Raw genomic sequence first — 17,667 nt, 5'->3', positions numbered from 1 at the left:
CTGTGTTTGTATGCTTGCAGAGTGAGGTGGGAGGGAGCTGAAGAGACAGGACCTGTCTTACATAAGAAGAAATGATGAGAAATGATTTGCGCTGCAAAGTAAAATATTAAAGAAGTAAGAAGTTTTCTGTTTATTTCTAAAGAGGATCATGGTCAAGTACCTTTTGATCTGTGGTGCTGTTCAGAGACATTCATGAGTAGCACTAGACCATGGAGTCCCATCTGGGACCGAAATCATCCTGGTTCTGTGACTTTGGAAAAATGACCCAGCCGCCGGGCGCTGGTGGCTCACGCCTGTAATCCTAGCTACTCAGGAGGCTGAGATCTGAGGATCGCGGTTCAAAGCCAGCCCAGGCAGGAGAGACTGTGAGACTCTTATCTCCAATAAACCACCAGAAAACCGGAAGTGGTGCTGTAGCTCAAGTGGTAGAGCGCTCACCTTGAGCTGAAGAGCTGAGGGACAGCGCCCAGGCCCAGAGTTCAAGCCCCACGACCAACAAAAAAAAAAAAATGACCCAGCCACCTCAAGCCTCTAATTCCTCATCTGCATATAGGACAACAGTACATCCTTCATAGGGTGGTTGTGAGAATGAACTAATTTGAATAAGGTGCTTAGCACGGGGCCTGGAAAATCAGAGGAGGCAATCCTCTCTATCTAGCATATTTTACCAAGAATAAAATCCTTATCTCCAGACTCCAAAGCTGGGATTCTAAAAGATGTCTTCATTCTTCAGATGGATCTGATGTGAAAATATGAGGATCTAAAGTGTAGGCAAGAAAGTGGCCCCCGAGCAAGCCAGCCCCTGAGACTACTTACCTGGGTTCAAAGTAGATGACAGAAAAATCCCTCATCCCAACCTTGTACAAATCCCTCTGAGCCTTGTATGGGACTCAGCGTGGGAAGCTGGCTGGCCTGCACCCACTTAGCACCTCCTGGCCCCCAGGAGCACCTCACTGGGAAGCAGGCCTGGTATGAAGGTTCACAGCAACACCTGGTGTTTTGGGGCCCCTCAGCTTCTCCTAGGGCACAGTGAGACTCTCTGAGCCCAGTCAGGTGCTGACTTCTTGCCAGTGGAAAGTTCTGAAATGAGTCATCATGCTACTTTTTCTCCCCTATCTTCTGAGGTTGTGGGCTGGACAGGTCTGGTCAGCCTTTGACACAGTTGGGTGAGTGCAGGTGTTGGGGAAAGGATCTCATATTTGCCTGAAAACTGGGGGCTTAGATGTTAAGCCCTCCCCAGACATACATTCACAACCTAACCTTCTTGGCCTGCTGAGTTCCTCATGAACCCCCATCTGCAGGAGCCTGTGATTTGCCCACAGGAAACAACCTGGGGCTTTCTCTGGAAGCAATTGCTCAGCAAGGGGTTCAGGCTTCAATCTCTCCACAATCATACTGGGGCTCCGAAGTGGTGGTGAGGGCTCCAGGGCTCTCACGATTGTCTTTCCCCACCTGTCCTAGCCATTGATCAGAGCTACTTACTAATCTAACAATATCGGCTGTGGAGGGCAATGACGTTCTCATCCAGCCCCATAGGCCAGCGCCCCCTAGTGGCATTTTGTATTCTGGCAGAAGGCCGAAAGAAGGCCCTGTTGGTGCCGACTACGAAGAGCTAAGGGAGAATGTGACAGGAAGCTGGAGCAGAGAAGACCATAAGGTCACTCTGGGCCTTAGGTCCTGACCTCGTACCCTACTTCACAACCACTGCAAAGCTTTCTCACGGTGGAGATGACTGAGCCATGTGGCAGTTGTTTGTTCCAAAGCCAGTTGCACAGAGAGCGACCTCAGAAAATCAAAGGCTCAACCTGAAAGCAACGTCTATGATGTGGGACTAGTTGATCAGCGTGAGCCCCAGAGGCAGGGCTGACACTGGCTCAGGGTGAAGACAAATGAGGGGAAATCAAGGGGTGTAATCATTGGCTTTTTGGGGTCCACATTCTCTTGGGTAAAGCGACTCAGAGGATCCTTTCGTCTCCCAAAGGCTGCCAAGACATTCAGTGGACTCTGTGAGGCTTTTTTTCCCTTCCCAGCTGTAAAAACAGGACAGAGACTTCCAGGAGAAGTTGGAATGCAGAATCAGAAGGAAAATCTCTGGGAAGAGGCTGATTCTGTCTCCTGCTCATCTTGCTCTTCCTCAGCCTCTCTGACATGGCTTCCCTCCTCCTTCCCCATCCCACATGGGATTATGATATTGTAGAGTTAGAAAAAACTCTCCAATGACACTTGTTCAGACCCAGTAAAGCAGACTTTATTCAAGACCATCTTGAATGCTATAAGTACCAAGGCAATGGGATTGTGTAGGGGAGATGGGGGGGGGGGAGGGGAGAGGGGAGAATTGAGCTTATTTCCAAACACAGCATAGGCAAGTGGAAATGGGGGGGTGGGATAGTCAGAGCATGAAACACCATGGAGAGGGAAATATCAGGGGTAAGAGGAATTTTGGCTAAACAGACTTAACAAGCTTCTTGCTAGGGACAGGGCAGGATAATCAAATACCACCTGGAAAAAAAAAAGTGAAAGGTGAGGAACCTATCAGACAAGGAGTGTGATCAGATCAGATCAGATACAGAGTAGAGGGTTCCTGCTCAGAAGACTTAGCAGGGTACTTTTTCAGGAATGGATTCTATAAAGAAACAGATGGGTCCAAAAGGTTCAGAGCCTGGCAAAAGTAAGGTCAAGTAAATAGGCTTTGTTACTGTTATTCCTGTATACTATCAACTACTGCCTGGCTCCCAGCTGCCTGGGGGAAGTATTTTGTACACCTGAAGCTTAGTTTCTGTTTCCTATTCCCTGAAGCCCACAGTCATCTAGAATGATGAGGACTGGGATAGAACTATGGATGAGCATGTCATTCCAAGTACCTTTCAGCCAACAAAAATTCTATCACCCAGCAAAAACAGCAGCAGGCCTAAATGGCAACTCCAATGAACTGTGAATGAGTAGATCATTTCAATGTGACTTAGGACGTGCAGATAGAATTTAGAGAAACACTGCTTAATTATTTCTATGAAGTGAATTGAAAATTGATATAAAGATGATTAAAGCTGTATATAATTAAAGAAAACCAGATCATAATCTTGTTTCCAAATACTGAAGGAAAATCACTAAATAAAATTATTGTTCTAAAGCCAGGTGCCCATGACTCATGCCTAGAATCCTAGTTACTCAGAAGACTTGAGATCTGAGGAACACAGTTTGAAGCCAGCCTGGGCAAGAAAGTCTGTGAGACTCTCATCTCCACTAAACTACCAAAAAAGCCCAAAGTGGAACTGTGGCTCAAGTGATAGAATGCTATCCTTGAGCAAAAGAAGCTCAATGGTTATATTATTCCAGGATATCTATGATGCTTCAAAATATGGGACACTGCTGCCATTAAATGTATGTGTGTGTGTGTGTGTGTGTGTGTGTGTGTGTGTGTGTGTGTGTGTGTCATTTCTGGGGATTGAACTCAGGATCAGAATGCTATCATTGAGCTTTTGTTGCTAAAGGCTAGAGAAGTTCCAGCTTTTTAGTGGTTAATTGGAGATAAGAGTCTCATGGACTTACCTGCCCAGGCTAAATTCAAACACCATCCCTCAGCTCTCATCCTCCTGAGCAGCTAGGATTACAAGCATGAGCCACGTGATTATAATATCTCTTTTGATGACAGAACACTAGCAATATCCCCACTAAAGTCAGGAATAAAATACTGAAAGTACTAGCCAATTCAAGTAAGTAAGAGAAGCATCTGAAGGTATAAGAATTAGAAATAAATTTATCTTTAGCTAGCAATAATTGTACACACACACACACACACACACACACACACACACACACAAAGACTCAGTAGCACTTTAAATGGAGAACTAGGAAGCCGTTTATTGAGCTCAGTATATTGTGATGGAGTGATCCTTACAAGATATTTTTTTAATTAAAAAAAAGCAAGGAGAAGCCAAGTCCCTGTGATTCATGCCTGTAATCTGGGCTACTGAGATCTGATGATTATAGTTCAAAGCCACCCCTGGCAGAAATGTCTGAAAGGCTGTAATCTCAAATAAATCACCAAAAAGGCAGATCTGTGGTTCAAGTGATAGAATGCCAGCCTAAGCAGAAAAGTTTAGGGACTATGCCCCAGGGCTTGAGTTCAAGCCTCAGAACTGGGACAAAACAAACAACCAAACTTAAAAAACAAAAATCAAAAAGACAAAAACTGCACAAAATCTGATATCTTTATGACAGAAGCAAGGGGAATGTAATTTTGCCTCTATATGTAATTGTTTTAAAAACTGTAAGAACCAGAAATATTTGGGGGGAGATAATATTTTACTTTTCTTTTTTTAATTTTATTTAACTGTAAGGGTGGTGTCAGAGGGGTTACAGTGACATAAGTAAGTAACAAGGAGGACATTTCTTGTCGAACATTGTTCCCCCATCCTTATTTTCCCCACACACACTCCCTTTCCCCACCCCCTTCCCCAAGGGGAAGTTCATTTCCAACATAATGTCTTGTGAGTATTGCTGTTGCAAAGGGAAAGGGAAAAACAAAACAGTGAGACAGAAATAATTTGTTTTTAAAACTGTTTACCTTTATGCAGGCAAGGTAGTGGAGGGGTAGGAAACTGAGATGAAAGAGAAACTTCTTTAGGTATGGCCTTTAACTTCTAAAACATAACCATTTTACATAGTTGAAGAATATAGGTTGCTCGAGTCTGAGTGTTTGTGTTCTCCCGCCATACTTTGGCTGAAATTAAATGCCCAGTGTGCAGCTACTGAGAGGCAATCCTAGCCTTGTTGGGATTAGTATGTTTATTAAAAAGCTGTGAGGAGTTAGATGGTTAGCCCCGCCACTATGTGAAGACATAGCTGGAAGTCACCCAATAAAAACAAATTAATCTAATTGCATATAAGATGATAACATAATCATCTGGGCAAAGTAGTTGTGCATGATTCAAATGAGCTTGAGACCTAACTTGTTTGGTGGAATGGACATTCATCTACTTATTGTGGAGTTGCTGCCTCAGAAAGCCTGCATAGTAGAAAATGTCATCAATCAAAATGCGTTTAACACACCTGGCCTGTAGTCACAACACATCACACTGTGGAGCATGAGTGGTGCTCACCCTCCTGACTGAACGCTGATTGGGAGCTACAGCTACCTGCCAGGCCTGGCATCACAAGACAGTTTCTTACCTACATCATTAGCCTGGAGAAAGGATAAAGCTCAAAAGGCTGAGACCCATTTTTACTGCATGTATAGCACTTTCATAACATCATAAGGCCAAGAAATGAAGTCAAACCTTGGTATGCTGGAAACTGGTTTCCTTTGGTGGAGTGGTTGCTTGTGGTATAAAGTGTCTTGTGTGCACTTGAGTGGACTTCCTTTGTGTTCTGCTTCTATGGTGCCCTCAGGAAATGGATACTGTTATCTACTGGATTGGCTCTGGATTTTTCCAAACCTCCCATTTTGGTCTTACACCGTTGTTTTGTTTCCCCAGTGCTTTGGATGCATAGATCATCAAGTCTAGAATTCACTTGTTTTGTTTTCTTTTTATCCACTGAACATTATATAAGATGATTAAAATTAAATTGTATGTTACATCAGAAGCACTAATATTGGTAATGCTGGAAAAGAAGAAAATTTTAAATGGATTTACATTGGCTATAGAACATTACTGACCCTAATTGCTTAAAGGAACTACTAAACATTTAAGTATAAACATTATTTGGCATAGTAATAATTATGTATATACTGAAAAATGCAGTTGGAAATATAGAATTCATTTAAGATGTCATAATAATTAAAAGAGTTTTTCAGTATGTAGCCCAATTTCTCATCGTGGTTAGACAGTTCCTAATCTAAGACTGTTTGTTTCTCTGTCATAACAAATTTAAGAGCATAACTACCCTTCTTCATGTCAATCAACAGTACTGGAGAACTTCCTTTACAGAACTGCTAGGTTTAGACATTGTAGTTGATTCAAAGAAGAACAAGTTTACTCCAGGAGTTTACAACTTGTTGGAAGTTTTAGACACAAACAAAAATAATGTTAAAAATAAGGTAACCCCTAAGAGCAAATAGATTTGGTTCAGACACGTGAAGGATGGTTTGTAGGTTTGTCATTTGTATCCAAAAACAATGAGGTAATTGGGTGGATGAAACAAAGCTCTGTAATCTCAGAGCAAGAAGATACATCTACATAACATAAAAACTCAGTCCCTGTAGCCAAGTCATCGCATTGGTCACTGCTCAGTGCCTGGATTCTACTGCTACTGCTGCTGCTGCTTATTCGAATTCTTCTCTTTCTTTCTGTACTGGTACTAGAGCTTAAACTCAGGGTCTCATGCTCTTGCTCAGATTTTCTAATCACAGCTGGCAAGCTCACAAGTTGGCGTCACACTTCCAGTTCTGACTTTTTTGCTAGTTTCCTGGAGATGAGTCTCCCAGTGTAAACTTGTTCAACCACTTTCGAAAGCAGTATGGAGATTCCTCAAAAGACTCCACAGAGAGCTCCCCTATGACCCAGCAATCCCACTTTTTGGCATTTACCCAAATGATCACAAACAAGGCCATACTAAAGCTACCAGCACAACTATGTTTATCGCAGCATTATTCATCATACCTAAGATATGGAACCAACCCAGATACCCCTCAGTAGATGAATGGATCAAGAAAATGTGGGTACACACACACACACACACACACACACACACACACACACACACACACACACACACACTGGAATTCTATTCTTCCATCAGAAGGAATGGCATTGCCACATTTGTTAGGAAATGGAAAGACTTGGAAAAAATTATATTAAATGAAGTAAGCCAGGCCCAAAAAAACATAGGTCCCATGGTTTCCCTTATTTGCAATAACTAGTATAAGTCTAGGACAAGCAGAAAAGGTCAAAAGCTATGTACATATGACCATATAAGATGATGTTAAGTGAAATGAACCCCAAGATAGGGACACAAGTGGTTTTATCTTTTCTTGCAGTTGTTTTCAATGTATTTGTAATGTATCGTGTAATTTTTTTTGTTTCTTTTGTATGTTCTTCCCCCACGGTATAACCCCTGTTTTTTTCACTGTATTTGATGTCGGTGCCCTGCATCTTATATACACATTTTTCTAATTTGGGGAGGGGAAGGGAAATAACAAACGCTGAAATAAGGATACAGGTTGACCCATTGTAACAATGAGATGCATGAGACACTATGTTGAAAACGAACTTTACAACTTGGGGCGGGGGAGGGAGGAGAAGTTGGGGAGATGGGGAGGGAAGGGAGGATAAGGGAAAAACAAAGGAGGAGGTAACAATGCTGGATAGGAAATGTACTCATTACCTTGCTCATGTAACTGTAACCCCACTATACAGTATTTTTACAATACAAAAAACATATAAAAAAGAAACAAAATGCTTCTCAAATATATGTAGGCATATTGAGCAGACAAGAATTTATTTTGGTATCCCCAGCATTTTTCACAGTAGTTGAGAAATGAAAGATTTTCATTAAATATATGAACAAATGAAAAAAAAAGAGTCTCCCAGTTTTTTTCTTCCTGGGCTGGCTTCAGCACTCAACCTTCTGAGTAGCCAGGATTATAGGAGGGAGCCTGTGGTGTCTGGCTTGGTTTCTTCATTAATTTCTCCAAGCTGACCAAGTTCTTATACTTCTCAATCTATTCCCTACTCCAGACTCTCTCCATTCTGCCCGCTGATACTGTTGTCATCAGCAAAATCCCTTTTATCTTAAAACCTTTCTTCAAATTTCTGGTTTTGAAAGTGTAGGCCTAGCCTAGCAGCAGCATCACATCTCTTTCTTTTAAGTTTAATTTGATTTTATTGTACCAAGGGGTTATACAGTTACATAGGGAAGGTAACGAAAACATTTCTTGTTGAACATTGCTACCCCCTTCCTCTCCTGCTCCCACCTTCCCTCCTTCCTGACTCTCCTTCCCAAGTTGTAAAGTTCATTTCCAACATAGTGTCTTGTGAGTGTCACTGTTGCATTGGTTCACCTTTTGTTCTTTGTCTCGCCATTTTGTTATTCCTTTTTCCTTCCCCATATCAGATAAGCATATATACAAGACACAGGGTACCAAAATCAAAAACAGTGACAACAGGGGATAAGCCAAAGGGGAAAAAAGAAAAGAAAAAAGAAATACCTTCTCACAGTACATTTTAAAGCAAAACCTCTTGTTTCCATATCTTAGAGTTCATTTCAATTAGCATCTTTTTATATGGTCATATATACATAGCTATTGAGCTATTGTGATCCTCTGCTAGGACTATCCTAGACATATACTAATTATTACAAATAAGGAAAACTATGGAGTCTTTTTTTGGGGTCTGGCTTACTTCACTTAATATGATTTTTTTCCAAGGCTCAGGATTGGTTTTTGTCTTAAAACTGTGTTCTGTGGTGGTATTAGATCTGCTTTCATATCCCCAAAAAAGGAGAGATAGAACAAAAATACCTATCTATGATTGTGAACCTCTAAAGTCTGTATAACTATAGCATCACATCTCTTAAAAAGTTGTGAGTACATTGATCAAGATGCAACATATACATAAACTGACATGTTGAATTAAAAGCTTTTTGTGTAATTACTTAAGGGCTATTTTTTAATTATATAAAAATAAATAAATCAAAAGAACCAATTAAAACCCCCAAACTTGTTAGTTCCCTTCAACTGCCATCTGGATTTACTTTATGTCAATTTGTTTAGATATAAAAACCAACACAGGAAAAAAAAGAATTCAGAGAAGAATGCTTATCTAAAGAATACCTCATTTATTTACCCCTGATGAATTCATATCATCTCTATTCCAACTGGAGTGCCAGTACTAAGCATTTGTTACTGGCCTATAACAAGAGAAGTAAAGAAATTGAGAGTAGAAGTTGAGAGGTCTGTAGCAAATTGATTGTGAGTAATATAATAAAAATGGTCATTCATATACTAATAATTTATATTGATTTTTAAAGTGCTAAGGGTCTGAGCCCAGGGACTTGTACATACTATGAAAATGCTCTACCACTGAGCTATATTCCCAGACTTGATAATTACTTTAAAAACTGAGATGTGAAAAAAAAAATGGGACCCAAATGACTCCTATCCTAGACCTGTTGCATCGAAATCTCAGGGCTGACTCCTGGCAATCCGCAGTACACCAAGGCCTTCAGGCTTCTCAGGAATTGTTAAAGGATGTCCATTATCATGCTCCTCCCAGGACTGGTGAAGACACCCACCTTGATCTCTACAGGGACCTACCTTACTTCTTGCATGTTAATTAAAGTATCTCCACATGAAATAGAAAAAAAATCCACCTTTTCTTCCTTCTATCTTCACTCTTTGTCTCTTTGTCTCTTTCTCTCTAACCAGTTAAAAATAACTGAGCAAAGACTTCTCAATTACACACACACACACACACACACACACACACACACACACACACACACTTATTGGCCATATATTATAAAGCAAAAACCCAAGAATAGTCAAAAATTAAAAATAAGCAATGAAGTATTTTCTTTCTGCATTCTGTCTTATGCAAATTACCTTGTGACATCAGCTTTAAAGACATTAAGATATTGTGAGGGTTGTGGTTCCATGATAAGTGTCTAGATTTGCTACCTAGGCAGCACCAGAGACAGGGACTTTCTGAGGAGGAGTCCAAGTTAGATTTTCACAGTGATGTGGCAATAAGTACTTTAGTAACCATACCACTGTCTGGATCATTTGTCTACTCCAATGATATGAACACTCCCACTATGACTGGTTTCAAGCTACCAATATGATAACACTGAACATGAAGTTGGTTTTGGGGGGGAGGAATGTTCATATCTGAGACTCACAAGCACAAAACACCTCTAGCACTTAATTCTTGGATGCAAACCTTCTTTGTGAAGGCCTGCTTTTCAGCGAGTTCCTTTTTCCACTAGAAAAACCCATGTTCTAATAAACCAGCTGGGTTTTGATTTCTCAGTGTCCTTGCTATGACTGGGAAGGATACTTAGACACTTTGTGGAGATCTCCAAGTATTTTTTTAAAAGAAAGAAAGAAAAAGAAAACAAAGAGCAGGCTACATCTTGGAGCCAAATGGTTCTCCTCGATTTATCCATGTGGGAGTGAGGAGACAGTACTTTGGCAGGAAGGGACATCATCCTCCCTTGAAAATTCCCACTACCTGCCCTGAATCAAGACACAGGTCATGTAAATGCACCCAGCTCTAACATATTGGTACGGGATCCACTTTCCAAAAGCCAAGTTCTTTAACTCCTGCAGCATCTGTCAACCTGCCTCCCTATTTCTCTCCTCACATGCAAACACTAAACCTAATGGTAGTGCTTCAGGAGCCAAATCGTCAATTATTGTAAATATTTACTAACAAGAAATGAGCAGGCATTGCTCCAAGTGCTTTCTAGGATACATGCTTATTAATATTCCTGTTGGATAGATGAAGAAACTGGTTTGAAAAGGTTTTAAGCCCAACATCCCATAGCTACTTGGAGTTAGGCCCTCCCAGGCTGACCCCGGAGACCATGTTTACAGTGCCTTACGTTCTACTATTCAGCACAGTTTTGTGATGGTTGTTAGCAATACTGGGGTTTGAATTCAGGGCCTTGAACTTACTAGACAAATGTTCTAACACTTGAGCCATACCTACAGTCATCTTTCCGTTAGGTTATTTTTCAAATAGGTTCTTGGTTTTTGCTCTGTACCCACCTTGGACCACAATCCTCATTATCTATGCCTCAGTCTACTTAGGTAGGGTGACAAAAGCACTTGATTAAACCTGCCTTGGTGGTAGAGATCAAGTTTTGCTACCTTTTTGCCTGGCAGCTCTCAAACCACAACCTCATGATCTTCACCTTCTGAGTACCTGGGATTACTAGTGTTTGACTAGAATTACAGTGTTTGACCCTGTTCAGTATTTTTGGGGTGCCTGGTACTGAGGAAGCCTCTGCCTAGGTGGAAAACCCAGAAAAGTATATTCCTGTCCTCAAGACGCGTTCAAAGAGCCTCCTTTAGAAATCAAGATGAATGCAAATAAAGTAATTAGAAAATCTTAGCAGACAGCCTGTAATTAGCTGTAATATAGTATCCCCCATGGCTAGGAAAAGCACTTCCTGGTAGAGGCCCTAAGACCTGACCCCCACCTCCAGAGCTATAATCACTCTTTTAAAAAATTAGAATCTGGGTCAGACGAGGCCCTAGGCTTGCAATCTGCTACTGTAATTCTCACTCCCAAGGAATCCCACCTGATCAAATGCCATGTCCATAAAACAGCTCTAGAAAGTTGCATTGCATGCAGTTTTTACTATTTCTCAGATTCATGAGACTGTGTTTTTAAGCTCTTTTTTTTTAATGGCATCTCAAGGCCCATAGAAGCCCTAATTGTGGCCTTCGGCCTTTGGCCTTTGATCCCATCCTTTCTGCTGGTGTCCATCAATTCTTCTACTTTGCCCACTGAAGTCCATCCTACCCAGTGTATTGACAACCTTTATATCAACAGGAACTTTAGAAATCCAAGCTTCATCCTGTTCCTGTTGCTGTGGAACAAAGCCAACATTTATTCACTTAAAATAGTAGCCACCTTACCATCTTTTACAATTCCTCTGTGTGATCAATTCTCAGCTACCTGAGTATATTTGTTGGCTATATGGCTGTATAACAAAGTACCACAAGCTGCAAAGGAAAGAAACAAATATGTTCTCAGGTCTGGAGGCTAGGGAAGTTGATTTCTTCTGAGGTCTCTCGTTAGCTCACTGGGGACCGCCTTCTTCCTATGCCTCCCTATGGCCTCTGTGTGTGTCTGTGACCAGATCTCTTCTAACCAGGATACTAGTTGCTTATGAATACAGTTCATGTGACCTCATTTTACCTTGATCATCTCTTTAAAATTATGCCTCCAACTATGGTAACATTTTGAGCTGTGGAAGTGATGATTTTGATATATGGAGGGGGTAGGGACACGATTCAGCCCATATTAGTCTAGAAGAGGGGTTTTTTTCTCCTTGCAATGTGCACTGATGTCACTCAGTGTGACTCAGTTAGAAAATGTGCTCGTCTGAAGGGAATGAAATGGCCTCAGTGAGGATAGCGACACGCTGAGCTCAGTTATGGCTGCTGACTAACGTGCCTTCATCCACGACCTCTCCATTCTGATTGTCTGATGTGGTCAGATATTTTATGGAGGGCAGCGGCTAGTGCAGACACTTCAACTTTGGAACAAAGAATGCTCTTTCACTAATCTCCCTGCAAGGTCTAGTCATGGGGAAGTCCTGACTTCACAGAGTCTGCATTCTTTACATCTCTTCATCAGGTTCTGGCAGACCTTTGATGATCCCTTCCATCTTCCTCAGAGCTATTTTCCTGGGCTCAGCTCCTTCAGAGCGACCATTGTGTATCTTGCGTGCCACTCCCCCTCCTCTCATCCTGACTCCTTTGGTTGTTGTTAAAAGGGAATGTGGGTATGTTTGAACCAGACTAGGGCAGATCTGTCAGAACCTGTTTGCCAGAGAGATGGAAAAGCCCAAGAGAGGAGATTCTCCAGGGAGGAGCCAGTGTGAAACCCTGATGTTCTGATAAGGAAGAAAGTCTGAGCTCTCAGAATTTCTGTTTCTGTTAGATTCTGAATGCATCACCCCTGAATCCCTCCTGGCTCCCATCCCTCAGAGAAAATCTAGACTTTAAAGAAAAATAAAGACCTATTCCTCTCCCTAATTTGAGTCTCCCTTAGGATTGTGAATTTCAATAAAAAAGGGAAGTTCCTTCCTTTTTCTGTGAATGAGGACCTCTAGGGCACCAGTGATACTTTCCTGTGCTATCTACTAGCCGAGACCCTCTAAACGAAGCCCGCCCCCCCTTCTGGTGAGGATGCAAATAAATAGCCAGGGAAGATAATTGGGAGCAGGAAGCTACAATCAATGAATAGGGGTGAAGAGGAGTAAGGTTCGAATCACAAAATTGCCATCCTCCATTTGAATCTACAAAGGAGGATCTGACAAACCATAGCAAAAGAAGAGTCACCATGTTGCTCCTGTGCTTTGGTCTTCTTTCCCATCCTAGAGAATAGAGCCATGGGCAGGGCCTCTTCTGACCCATGGACCTTTCCTTGCAACTTACAGCCTAGGCCTAGTCAAGGAAGCATATATCCTTGTTCAGATCTTGCCACTATGAAGTGCTGTAACCTCACACACTGCAAGCTTTCTGAACTAATTTTATTTTTGTTTGTTTGTCAGTCCTGGGGCTTGAATTCAGGACCTGCGCACTGTCCCTCAGCTGCGTTTGTTCAAGGCTGGCAATCTACCACTTAAGTCACAGCTCCACTTCCAGCTTTTTCGATTTTTTTGTGGTACTGAGGAATCAAACCCAGGGCTTCATGCATGCTAGGCAAAGCACTCTACCACTAAGCCTCATTCCAGGCTTGAACTAAAATTCTTAATCTGTAAAATGTGAGTTTGATCACCTGCTTGTTAACCTTAAAGGGCTATTTGAAGAACCAAAAATTTAATGAGTTAAAATTAATAGAATTGCTGCATAAGTCTAAGTATTCTACTTATCCTTTGGCTTTAACTGTATCTCTCGTGATTTCACAGGTTTTTACTACTGCTAAATAGTTGCATAAAGGGGTTTCAGTTTAACATGTCCACTTAGGTTTATAATGCCTTTTGCTCAGTGTTACCTCTTCCATCCTTCTCCCTCACCATCTGTTCTACCCCTACCCATCTTCATTTCCTAATTCTGTTCTCATCTATGTACATTGACTATTGTGACTGTATCCACCCACTATTCTCATCTCCATTTAACTGTTATCCTCCCTGTAATCTTCCACCCATAAACGAGACATGTTTTTGCATCCTGGTATTCATTTTATCAAGCTCTCTATTAATTATTCACAGAGGTCACACTGTAGAAATCTATGCCTGAGTATACCACACCCTAGTCAGTTTGCTCCTTTGTACAGGCCCATGGGGCTGTATGTGTTTTCATATATGTTTATCTTTTAGATCTAACTTCTGAGTACAAGTGAAAATTTGAGCTCTTTGTCTCTCTGAGCTCAATTGACTTCATTCAAAAGTTTTTTCCTAAGCCTATTCATTTCTCTGCAGACTACCTATCATTCTTCCTGATGGATGAATAAACAGAATAATTTTAAACAGTGACTTTTAGACTTCATCTTCACGTGTGTGTGCGCACATGCGTATTTCTAGCACAATGTCATATCCATGCTTCATTGATTAAATTACTTCTGTGGGATTATGAGGTATTGTTCTTAACTTGGCCAGGGCCTATGTCCTTTCCTAGTGACTGGCTTTGTTGCCAGGGGCTGGGAGTCTGAATCTCACCTGCCTCACCCCTGTGTACTAGGGAGTTCCTGCAGATAGGGAAGCAGAGCACCTGGGCTCTTAACTTGGTATTTGCTGGTTTACAAATCTGAGAGCTGCCAGCTGTCTCTGTAAGAACATCCAGTAATTCAAGCTAATTGAAGATAGTCTGGACCAGGGTTCTCAGAGACATATTATTAAGGCCGCACCCCAGCCATCCCAGGAGTTACAGCACTGGTGTTTGGGAAGTGGCGGAGGGCCGAGGACTGCACTCTCTTCTCATAGAACAACTCACTGTCTTTTCAGGCTCTCCTTTTAAGATGTCTACAACAGCAACTCCCTGCTTCCTCTCCTGCTGGAAATCAGAGTCGTATTTTGGGGGAGGGGAGATTGCTCCCACTTGAATGGTCGTTCAAACCCTTCACTTCTGTTCAGAGGATTCACATTAAAATAGGATGCCTCTGAGAGTTTAATTTGACCCAATGTGATGTGATCGATGGGTAGTGAATAGTACAAATGACCCAAGTCTCTTCTAAAGCTCCTGGACTTTTAGATGTGCAGCCTGGGAGAAGACAAATGCCTGAAAGGCCTTGCATGAATGAAATGAGTCTGCATTCTGGGGAAAGATTATGGCTTCATCATGACTATGTGCCCAGAATCATGCGCATGAGACTAGTGGTCATCAGTACATGGCAATTGGCTGCTAACCTACTTCTTCCATCTAGATAGTTTTCTTCAGACTTGTACAATGATGTGGGGAAAACTATCTAGATGACTCAGAGGTACCTCAAACTTGCTAGGCTCAAAGCTGAATCAACATTTTTACCTCCTGGGATCCCTATCTACAGTTGATGATGTTCCATCTGCCCTGTCAGCTAAGTAGAAATCATGTCAGCTCCTTCTGGACCACTCGTGTAATCTTCACACACATCCCCCGTCCACATCCAGTAACTAAGCCTTTACATCTGGAACCTTGCCTTGGCTTCACACCCTCGTAGCACCTGATCAAAGAGATACCTAGCCTCTTTTGATTAGAACAGTGCAATTGGGTCCACATACCCTCAGAGTGATTCACCTAAAACTCACATGTGACCCTTTTGTAATTTCCCTACACTGTATCTGGAGTTCCCCTAAATGTACAAAATAGAGTCTAAAGATTCTTAACAAAGGTACATCATCCAGTTCTCCATACTCACAGACCCCAACTATATCTCTAGTCTCATCTCTTTTCATACATTTTCATATTTCACATATCTGTCACTATAAATCAGTCATTATTTTTCCTTTAACATATGCCTGGAAGAAAGTAGGTTGTTTTCTGCTCTTGGAGCTTCTTTTCTAAAAATCATTTTGTTTTTGACTCTCCTTCTTTGCAGAGGACATGATCTTATATTTAAAGAATCCCATAGACTCCACTCCCAAATCACTCAAGCTGATTCAAAACTTCAGCAAAGTAGCAGGGTATAAAATTAACCCTCAAAAATCAATGGCTTTTCTGTATGCCAACAATGAGAAAAGTGTGGCTGAAATTAGGAAAGCAACTCCATTTGTAATAGCCCCACAAAAAATAAAATACTTAGGAATTAACTTAACCAAAGAAGTGAAGGACATCTATGATGAAAACTATAAAAACTTGAAAAAGGAAGTCAAAACAGAACTTAGAAAGTGGCAAAAATTCTCATGCTCCTGGATTGGAAAGATCAACATGGTGAAAATGGCAATACTTCCCAAGGCTATCTAAAAATTCAATGCAATACCTATCAAAATTCCAACCTCATTCTTCAAGGAATTAGAAGAGGCAATCCAAAAATTCATATGGAACAATAAATGACCCAGAATAGCAAAAATGATCCTCAACAGAAAGAACACTGCTGGAGGAATATCAATACCAAATTTCAAACTCTACTATAAAGCCATAGTAATCAAAACAGCTTGGTACTGGCACAAGAACAGACCTCAGGACCAATAGAATAGAATTGAAAACCCAAAAATGAACCTACAGACCTATAGCCATCTAATCTTCGATAAGGGAGCTAAAAAAATAGAATGGAAGAAAGACAGCCTCTTCAGTAAAGGGTGCTGGCAAAATTGGTTAACTACCTGTAGAAACTAAAGCTAGATACTTATATATCACCCTGCACCAGAATCAACTCCAAATGGATCAAAGACCTCGGAGTCAAAGCAGACACTCTGAAAACATTACAGGATGGAATAGGAGAAACCCTAGGTCTTGTTGGCACAGGCTGAAATTTTCTTAATAGAGACCCAGAAATACAACAAATCAAAGAAAGGTTGGACAAATGGGATTACATGAAATTGCAGAGCTTCTGCATGGCAAAGGACATAGTTAGCAAGATCAATAGAAAGCCCACGGATTGGGAGAAGATCTTCACTAGCCATACAACAGACAAGGGTCTCATATCTAAAATATACTTAGAACTTAAAAAATTAAATCCCTCAACAACAAATCCTCAAAGAAACAAGTGCCCAATAAATAAGTGGGCTAAAGACTTAAACTTCTCTGAAGAGGAAAGAAGGATGGCCAATAGACACATGAAGAAATGCTCAACCTCCCTAGCCATAAAAGAAATGCAAATCAAAACAACATTGAGATACCACTTCACCCCAGTTAGAATGGCAAAAATCAAGAACTCTAATAACAACAGATGCTGGAGGGGATGTGGACAGAAGGGAACCTTACTGCATTGTTGGTGGAAGTGTAAACTTGTTCAACCACTTTGGAAAGCAGTATGGAGGTTCCTCAAAAGACTCCACATAGAGCTCCCCTATGACCCAGCAATCCCACTTTTGGGCATTTACCCAAATGTTCACAAACAAGATCACACTAAAGCTACCAGCACAACTATGTTTATTGCAGCATTATTTACTATAGCTAAGATATGGAACCAACCCAGATGCCCCTCAGTAGATGAATGGATCAAGAAAATGTGGTATATATACACAATGGAATTCTATGCCTCCATCAGAAAGAATGACATTGCCCCATTTGTTAGAAAATGGAAAGGCGTGGAAAAAATTATATTAAGTGAAGTAAGCCAGGCCCAAAGAAACATAGGTCCCATGGTTTCCCTTATTTGCAATATCTAGTATATGTATGAGTCAAGCAGAAAAGTTGATGTTAGGGAAATGAACCCTAAGATATATATTCAAATTTTTTTTTCTTTCATGAGATTGTTTCTAACACATTTATAAGATGATTTCTTTGTTGCTTTGTATGTCCCTCCCCCACAGTATAACCCCTGCTTTCACTGTATTTGATGTCGGTATAATTTGTGGAGGGGAAGGGGAAAAACAAATTGTTTAAATAGGGATACAGGTGGACCCATTGCAACA

Source organism: Dipodomys spectabilis, unplaced genomic scaffold (assembly GCF_019054845.1).
Source record: "Dipodomys spectabilis isolate Male_0828 unplaced genomic scaffold, ASM1905484v1 ptg000017l, whole genome shotgun sequence".
NCBI lineage: Eukaryota > Metazoa > Chordata > Mammalia > Rodentia > Heteromyidae > Dipodomys > Dipodomys spectabilis.
Note: the sequence above shows the minus strand (reverse complement) of the source record.